The sequence below is a fragment of the Prionailurus bengalensis genome, chromosome A1 (assembly GCF_016509475.1).
Source record: "Prionailurus bengalensis isolate Pbe53 chromosome A1, Fcat_Pben_1.1_paternal_pri, whole genome shotgun sequence".
Classification (NCBI taxonomy): domain Eukaryota; kingdom Metazoa; phylum Chordata; class Mammalia; order Carnivora; family Felidae; genus Prionailurus; species Prionailurus bengalensis.
In genome coordinates, this window is record NC_057343.1 from 57,218,701 (window position 1) to 57,232,334 (window position 13,634).

Here is a 13,634-nt window from a genome sequence, read left to right on the forward strand (position 1 = left end):
TCATGCTTTTCCAGATTGATAGAAACTCAGAACACTGCAGAAAAAAAATCCATTTCAAGAAATCCCATTGAAAATATCAGAATGCCTGTGATGATAAGATGCTGTAAGTATCTGTGGGCTGCGGGGGAGGAGGCAAACACAAATGACAATGGAGCAATAATGGGAATTGCACTGGAATTCTCAACATCATAGGAAGCTAAAAAAGAAGTGTGAAAAACAAAATAAAGAACTTCATTTGTAAATATCAGAAAACTTACCTTTCATAAACTGCTACTCAGGAAGCACTTTACTATGAATTTCTTTAGTCTTCCTCCCTCCCTCCTTTTATTTTCTTCTTTCTTTCTTTCTTTCTTTCTTTCTTTCTTTCTTTCTTCCTTTCTTTTTTCTTTCTTTCTTTCTTTCTTTCTTTCTTTCTTTCTTTCTTTCTTTCTTTTTCTTGTTTAAAGGATATATATCCTTCTATTTCTAGTACTTATGAAATAGCCTTATGTCATTTTAGTGATGGTTACTGAAGCAAGTCCAATTATAAAGCTGATTACCAAGTTAGTTTGACAAGCTAATATTATAAATATCTATAGTTATGTACTTGGAAATATGTTACGTAAGAACTGTGATGCTTAAGTTTATGTGTCAACTTGGCTGAGCCACAGTGCCTTTAGATACGTGGTCAAATATTCTGGGTGCTTCAGTTAGGGTGTTTTTGGATGAAATTAATATTTAAATCAGTGGAGTTTAGGTGAAACAGACCGCCCTCCACATGCTGGTAGGTTTCGTCCAATTAGTTGAAAGCCTGAATAGAATGAAAGAATTCTCTCCTTCCCCTGAGCAAGAGCGGGTTCTGTCAGGAGTGTCTTCAGACTTTACCTGCAACATTAACGCTTCCTGGGTCTCCAACTGCTCTGCCTTTGGACACTTTCCTGAGTTCTCCAGCCTTCTTGTTTCCCTCCATCAGATTTTCAACTCACGAACTTTCCATGATCAGGAAAACCAATTATTTAAAATAATGTTTTTTTCTCTCCCTGACCTGTGGCTCAGCCTCAAAAACTGTGAGATCATGACCTGAGCCAAAATTAAGAGTTGGATGTTCAACTAACTGACCACACAGGCACCCCATTTTTCTTTTTACGTTTAAAAACAATATAGATAGAGAAGGTAAAATGTAAACTACATTTTATAGTTTCATATTTTTAAATTATTGAAGAATATTAATTGAAGATTTGGAGAGAGAGGAAAAGAAATAGACTAAAAACAAAAAAAATCCATTAATCACACAATGCAAAAAAATTGTTCATCATTTTTCTGTTTCTTTTACGCTTCTATAAATGTATTAAATTTAAGTGCTCGCTTAAGCAGCACATATACTAAAATTGGAACGATACAGAAAAGATTAGCATGGCCCCTGTGCAACGATGACACACAAATTCGTGAAGCGTTTCATATTTTTACAAAATTCAGCATCCTTTCTTAATAAAAACCCTTGAGAAAGTCGGGATAGAAGGAACATACTTAAAGATCATAAAAGCCATTTATGAAAAGCCCACAGCTAATATCATCCTCAATGGGGAAAAAGTAAGAGCTTTCCCCCTGAGATCAGGAACACGATAGGGATGTCCACTCTCACCGCTGTTGTTTAACATAGTGTTGCAAGTGCTAGCATCAGCAATCAGACAACAAAAGGAAATCAAAGGCATCAAAATTGGCAAAGATGAAGTCAAGCTTTCACTTTTTGCAGATGACATGATATTATACATGGAAAATCCGATAGACTCCACGAAAAGTGTTCTAGAAATGATACATGAACTCAGCAAAGTTGCAGGATACAAAATCAATGTACAGAAATCAGTTGCATTCTTATACAGTAATAATGAAGCAACAGAAAGACAAATAAAGAAACTGATCCCATTCACAACTGCACCAAGAAGCATAAAATACCTAGGGATAAATCTAACCAAAGATGTAAAAGATCTGTATGCTGAAAGCTATAGAAAGCTAATGAAGGAAATTGAAGAAGATATAAAGAAATGGAAAAACATTCCGTGCTCATGGATTGGAAGAATAAATATTGTTAAAATGTCAATACTACCCAAAGCTATCTACACAGTCAATGCAAACCCAATCAAAATTGCTCCAGCATTCTTCTCAAAGCTAGAACAAGCAATCCTAAAATTCATATGGAACCACAAAAGGCTCCCGAATAGCCAAAGTAATTTTGAAGAAGACCAAAGCAGGAGGCATCACAATCTCAGACTTTAGCCTCTACTACGAAGCTGTAATCATCATGACAGCATGGTATTGGCACAAAAACAGACACATAGACCAATGGAATAGAATAGAAACCCCAGAACTAGACCCACAAACGTATGGCCAACTCATCTGTGACAAAGCAGGAAAGAACATCCAATGGAAAAAAGACAGTCTCTTTAACAAATGGTGCTGGGAGAACTGGACAGCAACATGCAGACGAATGAAACTAGACCACTTTCTTACACCATTCACAAAAATAAACTCAAAATGGATAAAGGACCTGAATGTGAGACAGGAAACCATCAAAACCCTAGAGGAGAAAGCAGGAAAAGACCTCTCTGACCTCAGCTGCAACAATTTCTTACTTGACACATCCCCAAAGGCAAGGGACTTAAAAGCAAAAATGAACTATTGGGATCTCATGAAGATAAAAAGCTTCTGCACAGCAAAGGAAACAACCAACAAAACTAAAAGGCAACCAACGGAATGGGAAAAGATATTTGCAAATGACATATTGGACAAAGGGCTAGTATCCAAAATCTATAAAGAGCTCACCAAACTCCACACCCCAAAAACAAATAATCCAGTGAAGAAATGGGCAGAAAACATGAATAGACACTTCTCTAAAGAAGACATCCAGATGGCCAACAGGCACATGAAAAGATGCTCAACGTCGCTCCTCATCAGGGAAATACAAATCAAAACCACACTCAGATATCACCTCATGCCAGTCAGAGTGGCCAAAATGAACAAATCAGGAAACTATAGATGCTGGCGAGGATGTGGAGAAACGAGAACCCTCTTGCACTGTTGATGGGAATGCAAACTGGTGCAGCCACTCTGGAAAACAGTGTGGAGGTTCCCCCCAAAATTAAAAATAGATCTACCCTATGACCCAGCAGTAGCACTGCTAGGAATTTACCCAAGGGATACAGGAGTACTGATGCATAGGGGCACTTGTACCCCAATGTTTATAGCAGCACTCAACAATAGCCAAATTATGGAAAGAGCCTAAATGTCCATCAACTGATGAATGGATAAAGAAATTGTGGCTTATATACACAATGGAGTACTACGTGGCAATGAGAAAGAATGAAATATGGCCCTTTGTAGCAACGTGTATGGAACTGGAGAGTGTGATACTAAGTGAAATAAGCCATACAGAGAAAGATACCATATGTTTTCACATTTATGTGGATCCTGAGAAACTTAACAGAAAGCCATGGGGGAGGGGAATGAAAAAAAAAGAAGAGGTTAGAGTGGGAGAGAGCCAAAGCATAAGAGACTGTTAAAAACTGAGAACAAACTGAGGGTTGATGGGGGGTGGGAGGGCGGGGAGGGTAGGTGATGGGTATTGAAGGGAGCATCTTTTGGGATGAGCACTGGGTGTTGTATGGAAACCAATTTGACAATAAATTTCATAAATTAAAAAATAAATTTAATACTTAATATTTTTAATTAGGATAATACTGTATTACCTTTGAAATACAGAAGCAAACTCTTATTCTGTAAAATATTCTTCAAAGTCTGAATTGTTACTGTTTTTATATTGTCTCTATAGCATTTTGTAATACAGTTCATTCAACTTCATTTACCTGTTTTTGCACATTTAGATTTCTACAATTTGCATATTATAAATAAGGCTTTTATGAGCATTTTGTACATAATGTTGAACACCCTCTGTGTACTGCTCTGATCATTTTCTTAATACAAATTCTTTCAGGTGCAGTTATTGATCGAGTATTTTCTGAGATAAACTAACAAGCATTTAAAAGTTATTGATGAATTTTCCATTCTTTGCTCTCTAAATCTATGTTTTAAAAATTATTTATAAATACTATTTAGTGTTTGATTTATGTTCAACTTAAAGCATAGAATGTGTTCTATGATCAGCTGTTTCCATTTAGAAATGCAATAATTGTTATTTTAAATTTTGTGACACAATTACTAAACTCTGATAACCCAAGAGTAGAATTTGCAATTCTTGACCAATTAGGTCAATAGGTTTGCAATTCTTGACCAATTAGTCCAGTTTTAATTTTTCAAAGGGAATGAAACACCCTAAAACTATCTAATTATAATGCCAAAGCAGAATACTATGAGACCAAATGCAGCCTTTGTGTAATGATGGAAGCTTTAAAGCTCCTTCCTTAATTGTGATAATTTGGAACAAATTAGGGAGTCTTGTGGTGAGCAATCCGCTAGTCACAGATCTCTTAAGAGCACTAAATCAAGGTGCAAGGAAACTTGCTGAGCAGAACTCTCAAATCTGAGAGTGTTTCCTTAACACAAGGTCAGCTTCAAATGTCTTTTTATATTCCTAATACTTACTAGAATGGCTATCTTTGCTTTTGTGAATATTATAATTCCTATTTTATTTTTAAAGCACAAAGCACATAGATGATACTACTGTGTAATTACAGAATTAATATAATTTCTCTAACAACATTCTCTATTAAAATAAAATTGCTATTTTACATTGTTTCCGCTCACTTCGGATATAATTGTGAAATGCCATATTTGGAGTTCCCTTGATCCATACTTGTGTCCTCTATATGCTTTGTTCTAAATAGCAATAGGCATTTGATGGCAGTAACTCACTGAAGTTCAATAAAAGGTCAAGGATTCTAGAGGGAAGCATAGCAGCAGGATTCCCTCTACAAATGAGTCTAACATGAGGAAATACTGTACAGAAAATGCTGTCCTAACAGTCTAAGAAGTTGGCAGAGGTTTTGTTAAACTGAGTATCCTCCATTAGTGGCTTTAAAGACCTGTATCCCTGTAAAGGTACTCAGGTAACATATGTCATCACTGATTTTTTTTCTTTACTCTTTGGCCTGATTATTTTAAAATAAACTATTCACTACATTCTAGGCAACTAAATGTAGCTTGTTAACTAAATACACTTAGAAATTTTGTCCCTTACACACCATTAAAATAAATAGCTATCTGAAAATTAAAAAAAAAAGGCAGAATAAAAGCTTTAAAGCCATATGAAGAAATAAAGAATTAACTTAGAACGAAGCAAGCTAATGAAAAATATCTTCTTTTAAAAAAAAAAAAACTTGTAATTTGAAAGTCTCAAATCAGCTTATACTGAAACATTCTGAAAAGATCAGTTCCCGTGTGGTATTCTCTGACTCAAAATTCCCTTGTTCTAACAAGGGAGTAATAAAGGGCTTTGTGTTAACAAAAAGTGTTCTTCATGGTTAACATATTAACTAACGACATTTTCTACATGGAGAACATGCTCTTTTTGAAGTCCATTATTAGTTTGGAATTCAGTCATTTTGAATTACTGGTGAGACTTTGTACAATGCTGACTTTGTTATGGTTAGAACTCAAATAAGGATATTTGGAGACAATCTATATTTATTATGGTAATTATTCTTATATTATTAAATAATTTTTAAAATATATATATACTGCTAAGGATATATCTTTTGCAGTTAGAAGATCACAGTGTTCCAGAAATTTTTATTTAGTAACTTACTTCTAACTTAATTATACATATTTTATATCCACAGAATAAATATATAGGTTAAGATGAAATAAGAATGATAATTCTAATATTGATTAGCATAATATCCAGATCGTTTTGTTATGCTCATAAATTTACAATTTGAAAAAATATATGTACTCTTTTGACCAAACCACTGATGATATAGTATATAATTTGAAACTTTAACAGTTAAAATATTATTACCAAAATTGGCAATCCTGTATTAGTCAAGATGTCCTCTTTACCAGAAGTGTGATGTTGGGCAAGTTAATTAAATTCTTTGAGACTTAGAATTTTTATCTGTAAAATGCAGATAAGAGTACCTGCCTTGTAGAGGTGCTCAAAGAGTTAGTTGAGTTAATATTTGTAAAGCACTTAGAATTATTTGAGAGATGGAAAACAAGGGCAGGTTTTTTTTAAAACAAGGGCAGTGTTTTTAAATAACAAGGTTATTTAAGAAAAAAAAGTTAAAAAAAAGAAACTTCTAGACGTTCATGTGTTTCACTTTACAAGAACAAAATAAGTTTCATTTTAATACACTGAAATAATGAGAAAGTATTCCTAAAATTTGAAAAGCATATTTGCTATTTTCAGTTAGTACCTAAATAGTCACACATTATGTAATGAGAATTTAACAAAATATATTGTAGAGGGTATTGTGTTTCTTTGTTTTTTAGTTCCTGGAAATTAAACCTCTGTGAAATGGAACTGTTCTTTGATCTTACTTCATAGATTAAAACTATCATAATTTTAAAGGTGTAGAGTATTACAAGGGCCATGTATTAGACATCCTTTTTTTATATATATATCCAAAGAAATGTATCCTCCAAAATATGAAGTACTTGCTGGAAAGTGTCATTTAATTTATTTAATTTCATAGAAATATTATTCAACACTAGAACCTAGGTCTCCTTAATTCAGATCCAATACTATCTTCACACAACAGATAAAAATTGGGGTACTACTCTGACTCTGGTTAAATATTAGAATTATGTGAGGAGATTTTAAAATATATATCACTGCCCATTGTCGCTGATCAGATCAATTGAATCTAAATCTCTAAGGGATGGATCTTGATATTTCCAAAAAGTCAAGATGTCTGAGAAATCATTTTTGAGACACTTTAGGGGGGAAAAAGAGGGAGGGAGGGGGAAGAGAGAGAGAGAAATATCCATGGGTGTTGAATCTAGATGATGGATATATTTAAGTTCATAATACTATTCTGTCTACTTTATTTAAGTCTAAAGTTGTTCGTACAGATTTTAAAATAAAAAGATAGTGGGGCACCTGGGTGGCTCAGTCTGTTGAGCGTCTAGCTCTCAATTTTTGGCTCAAGTCATGATCTCATGGTTTGTGAGTTTGAGCCCTGCATCTGGTTCTGTGCTGACAGTGGGGAGCCTGCTTGGGATTCTCCCTCCCTCCTCTCTCTGCCCCTCCCAGCACACATGCCCTCTCTCTCTCTCTCCATCTCAAAATAAATAAGCTTTAAAATAAATAAGTAAAATAAAATAAAAAGATACTATGAAAGACTCTACTAACGTGGATTAAATAAACCTTTACCCCTTGCTCTTACATAATACCCTAGAGTTTTACTCAACAGACACTTCAGGGTTCACAAACAATCCCATTATATCGATATCCAATTTAGCAAGCATTTTCTACCATGTTTTCCTGTTATATTCCATTTATTTTGTTTCTTCCTGCCATCATTTCTTGATGCCATGACAAACTCACCCTGTCTCCCAGACCATGGTTCTTCTCATGTGATCTACTTCAAGGTACAAGATGCTTTGGTTTCAGTAAAGAATTACTTAGAAAAAGGCTTTCTGCACATCCATGCCATACTTTATCAACTGGATGCTAAAGCCTAGAATTTCTGAGACTGTTGTTTCATATTTTCCCCCTCAGATTTATATTAAGGGTAAATTCATACCTGATGAATAGACATTCCATGGTTAAAGAATCCATTCTGATAATTTTCTAAAACAAAGAATTGTCTACAATAAATTGAAGTGTGTTACTTATAGTATAGAGATAAAACCTGCTTTCAGGGGCGCCTGGGTGGCTCAGTCGGTTAAGCGTCTGACCAGCTCAGGTCGTGATCTCGCGGTTCGTGAGTTCGAGCCCCGTGTTGCGCTCTGTGCTGACAGCTTAGAGCCTGGAGCCTGTTTCAGATTCTGTGTCTCCCTCTCTCTGGCCCTCCCCCGTTCATGCTGTCTCAAAAAAAAAAAAAACCACAAAAAAAACCCTGCTTTCAAATTTAAGTGGTGGTTATAAAATAAGTTCCAGGGATCTGATGTATGGCCTGGAGACTACAGTTAATACTATATTGTGTATCTGAAGTTTGCTGAGAATAAACCTTAAACGTTCTCATCCCCCACCCCAAACCCACACAGGTACCTATGTGAAGTGATGGATGTGGGATATGTTAATTACCTTGACTCTGGTATTTATTTCAATATGTATAAGAATATCAAATCATCATGTTGAACACCTTAAATGTACACAATTTTTATTTGTCCATCATACCTCAATAAACCTGGGAAAAATAAATGGCAGTTTTTTCCCACTACTTCATTTATAAAGGTTTTAAAAGTCTAAATTTTCTGGTCTCAGCGTATTACATTCTACTTCCAATAACATAAAATGAAACTATATAATGAGGGATTTGTAGACTTAAGTGGATTAACTTCAGGCTATTCTCTCTTCCTTTCTCTGCATGGAGGCAAACATTTATGATTTTCTTAACATCCAGTTTGATGAGGATGAAAAATATACTAATTGGTATCCCTATTTTTAGGGAGACTTGCTATAGAGACTTGCTCAGATTACCTTTGAGCAAGGTAGACACAGAAACATAAACTCCATCAGATAAGTCAACTTTTTTCATGTAAGTTTGAGGCTGTTTCATCCTATTTGAATTCATTATATTCTTAGATACTTCTAAGAAGTTTTAAAGTATTATCAGTTCTCTGCCTATTTCTATAACAAGAAATTAAATTAGCCAAGGATTATCTTTGTTCTATAAATTATAAAAATTCTGTATATATTATGTTCTAGACTTGCAGGAGATAATTTTTTTATTTTTGATTTGTTTTTATTAATACAAACAATATGCAAGCGTAATGAAATGAGTTAGAAAAATTGAAAAAAAACACACATAATTGAGTAGTAATACTAGTCAATATAATCAGATATTAAAATATGTATATTTTTATAATATTTTAATTGTGAGATATACAGAATTTATATAATTTTTCCTGTTGCAGATATATAATACTTTATTTACATCATTATTTGTTTTTAATTATATTCTTAGATTAGTTCTTAAAAGCAGAGGTCTTAGAAACAAAATATATTGCAACTCCTATAGCATACAGCTGAATTCCATTATGAAACATACATTCTTTCTTAAAACCAGCAAATATTTTAAATATACAGATTCCCCCAAATTATATATTTACCACGTGTATACATATACATGGCTTTGATTTATTACATCAATATAAGCACACTAGCTTAATGATTTTATTCTTATTCACAAATTGACTTATGAATAAGAATCCATACAGTGAATCCGGTAATCTTAGCATTATAAATTTTTAAATAAATGATTGGAAAGCAAAAATGTTTCTGTGGCTTTAAACCCATTTTTTTTTTTCAAATTAAATTTTTCAAATTAAGTTGCTTGAGCATATGAAAGATAGGCATATGTACAGTTCATCAATCATGTTATTTCTTTTTAAAGATATCACATGATTTTTTGAAGTAATAAGTATTAACATGTGTAGTATGTGCATCTCTAATATTTTTATGACTATACACAAAATTTTAAGGTTTGCCTAGACCCTTTGTTAGAAAAATAAATAAAGTGTATAATTATTTGTCATAATAGAAGTCTATATCTTGTATCCAGAAGTACTCTTGCTAAAACAAACAAAATGCAGGAGTAGTTCTTTAGAAACAACTAAAAAAAAATTTTGCAAACAGTTTAGCTTGCCACAGTTTCATAGATGTTAGAAGAAGACTGGTGACTCCTGAGTCAAGAGTAACAGCATGGCAGGTGGTCTGAACTTAATATTTGCTTCTGTTTTCTCTTGTCCCCTAGCTCCCATAGTGGAAGATGCAGAAGAAGGCCTACTGTATGCTGCACACATGGTGGTTTGTGTCACAGGTGAGGAATCCTTGTCAAAAGAAACCCCAGTGTTATAAGGGGGTAGTTGTTTATAAGGGGATAACTGTCTGTCCAACCTTTGCTCTGAAGGAAGATACTGTCTTTATAATCCTGGTTAGAAAACCATCTGCCTTCCATCCCAGAAGAAGACAGTATCTCTAACTTCCAAGTCCTCTTACTATGTGAATACCTTTGAAAAAAGTAGTCCAGAATATAGCCATCAATGCTTTTCAACAAAACATATAAAGACACAAGAATCTCATCAAGAATCATCAGCTATAATCTTATGCAATGGTAACTACATATAACACCAGGGATATTGGTTGCTTGAGGACTCACAAAACCAGCAAAATTTGAACATTAATAATTTACTGTAAGTAGATAAACCAAAGGCCACAATTTCACAAGTTAGACCTAGCAAAAGAATCTGAATAGAGCAGTCATTACTAATTAAGGTTATCAATGTTCACTTCAGTAATAAATTAGGTTGTGAGAACTTCAAGGTAAAAATTGGACTTTAATCACTTTTGTAATCCTTTAAAATAAACCAGTATCCCTCCTACTTATTAGCTGCTAGTAAAAAATGTCTCCTATTTTCAAATTCTCAACATCAATTTGGATAAATGCCCATCTCTACACTGTGTGACTCTGGTAGACTGCTGATCACCAGACTCACAAGAGTCCACAAGTCTTAGAACAGTAACTGGCATAGCGAGAGTACCATTTAAGTATTTGTTACACTAATAAAATTAAACCAAATAACTCTACGTGATATCATGCTTAATAAAATTGTGTTGAATTATATCAAACCTTATTTTTCTCTAAATTTTTATTTATTCAGGAAGTAAATTAATATTCAAAATTTGAAATGTACAAAATGATAAAGCAAAATTCTTTTTCATATTCTTCTCCCTCAACCACACAAATTAATGTAGGCCAAAAATATCATTAATGTTTTTTTCTTATGGAAAAGTTTTATACATATATAATAAAACATATATATATATATATATACACATATATATATACAAACATATTTACAAATGTAGAAACTGCTATTTTCTTATTTTTAATATGAATGATAATAAACCGTCCACATTATTCCAATCTTGCTTTTTTCTCTTAAATATGAATCTAGGAGAGCATTTTATATTCAATACATATGGAGTTTTCTTATGCCATTTTGAGGATTTACAGTGGCTCATTAAGCAAATCCTCTATTGATAGGCATTAAAATAATTTCCAGTATTTTTCTGGAAACAAAAAATTTGCAAGTAACTCATTTTTATCTGTGCAGAAGAGCTGTAGAATAAATTCTTGGAAGTGGAATTTCTTGATCAAAGTGTTTGGCCTTTTTATTTTTTTTTATTTTTATTTTTATTTTTTTTGGTGGCACAGATTGCCATAGATGATATCTATGGATTTGTGTTATAAACTTCCTCCAAGAATCCACGAGAATGCCTATTTCCCTGTATGCTTGCCAACTAAGCATGCTATGATATATTAAGGTTTTTGCCAATCTGGAAAGTAAAAAAATGGGATGGAATGCAATTTTAGTTTGCATTTGTCCTACTGTGAATGAAATTGATCATATTATTTTATATAATTAAGAGATACTTCTACTTCCTCTTTGGATAATTATGCACCACTTGTGAACATATTACTGCTTTCCTTTCCTTTAATATTTCCTTTTATTTTTTTTATCATTTGCCTTCTGTATTAGTTTTCTAGGGTTATTGTAACAGTACCGTAAACTGGGAGTGATTCCAAACAACAGAAATTTACTAGTTCTGGAGGCTAGAAATTTAAAATCAAGGTGTATTGCAGGATGGTGTTCCCTCTGAAACTGTAAGGGGATCTTTCCTTAACTCTTGCTAGCTTTTAGTAGTTTGCTGGAAATCTTTGGTCTTCTTTGGCTTCTAAATTCATCAGCCCAATCCCCCATTTCCATATGTCCTTCTCCATGTATTACTTCATATTGTCTTCCCTTTGTGCATTCTTGCAAATACTCAAGAAAGAAATAATACCAGTTCTACCCACAACCTTCCCAAAAATTAAAGTGGAGGGAAAGCTGCCCAGCTCGATATTTTTAGGTCAGCATTCCTTGCTTTTCAAATCAAAGACTCTATAAGAAGTTAACTATAGCTTAATATAATTCAAGAACATAGATATAACACCTCCAATTAAATGTTAGCAAACAGCATCCAGCAATATTTGGAAAAAGTTTAATATATCATGACTAATTGTGCTTTATTCAGGAAGCCAAAGTTCATTTAACACTCAGTTAAATTGCCCTCACACCAATTTTTAATGCTTGAATAGTTGCTTGTTCTCACTTGTCCTGAAAATGGAGTTTTTGGTTTCATTTCATTACTTGATTTGGATAATTTTTTGGATAATTTCCCTAGGGTAACGGTGGAATTCTTATAAGATGCCATCATGTTTAGTCTGCTTATGTTAAATTTTAGCAAATTAATTAAATTAATTTCAATTAGCTACATATTGTATATACTACAATTTATCTGATGGAGTTAATTGAACATCAGCATGATCAATATTACTATGCTAGTTTCTATTTTCCTTTCTTCATTTTTTTTAGGATTCTTCCAAAGCTATCATTGATTTATAGATTTTCCTTTAAAGACATCTCTATGGTTACAGTGTAATGAAGGTATATAACAAGATCAGGTAATTATATATAAAGATCACACCAATTGTGATAGGCAAAAAAATAGGCCCCCCTAAATATCTATATGCTAATTCCCATGTGTTATCTTACATAGTAAAAATGTGTTCAGTAAGTAAGACTGTGTTATCTTACTATTATAATAAAAGGGACTTTTACAGATGAAATTAAGTAAAAAAACTGAGGTAGGACAGTTATCCTGGATTATCCAGGTGTGTTTGATATAATAAGAATGGCCTATATAAGGGGCAAGAACAACAAAAGCAGAAGAAGGAGATGGGACAATAGAAGCAGAGGCTGGAGTGATACACTTAGATGATAGAAGAAGGGTCATGAACCAAGAAATGCATTTAGAAGATATCTAAAAGCTTCAAAAGTGAAGGAAATAAATTCTTCCCCTGCAACCCCTGAAAGAAACATAACACAGCCCACATCTTTCTTAGACTAAAGACCTCCAGAACTATAAGAGAATGCATTTGTATTGTGTTAAGCCACTAAATTTGTTGTAACTACAGCAGTGATAGGAAACTAATACATCACTTAAAATATGAAATATGAAATATAAATGCACCTAAAACAACAAGTGTTTCTAACTCCAATGTTATTCTTTTCTTTCCTCTTACTATTAAACCACTTTCCTGATTTTGGGTTGTATTATTCCCATAAATTCTATGAATTTACCATATACATTCATGACTAAATGGTAGTTATTGCCTTCTTCCAGAGTAACAGAGTGGGGACTCTACATGTATTTGCTCAGTTAGACTGTATTTTCTTAGTTATTTGGCTCTGAAGTGTTGTTGCATGTCAATGAGTTCTCACAAATGCATATGTACATAACTAATGCATTTCTGTGTCTGAACATTAAGACATTAGGCAGATGATTTTTCACATTCTACTTTCTCCTCTTGCAGCTAGAAGGTGTGATGGTGACCAAAATTTACATGTGGAATTATTCTGAAGGTTCCATATATTCAGTGCAAAATAAATGCTCACCCTTCCCTGGTTTCCCAAGATAAGGAAGTATA

The 13,634-nt window shown here is 33.3% G+C and overlaps 1 non-coding gene across 1 annotated transcript; it reads left to right on the plus strand.

Annotated features, from left to right (window-relative positions):
- Positions 1 to 1,337: 1,337 nt before the first annotated feature.
- LOC122496303 lies at positions 1,338 to 1,444 on the plus strand. The gene has a single exon (XR_006300757.1). It is a non-coding gene; the product is annotated as a U6 spliceosomal RNA (small nuclear RNA).
- Positions 1,445 to 13,634: the final 12,190 nt, after the last annotated feature.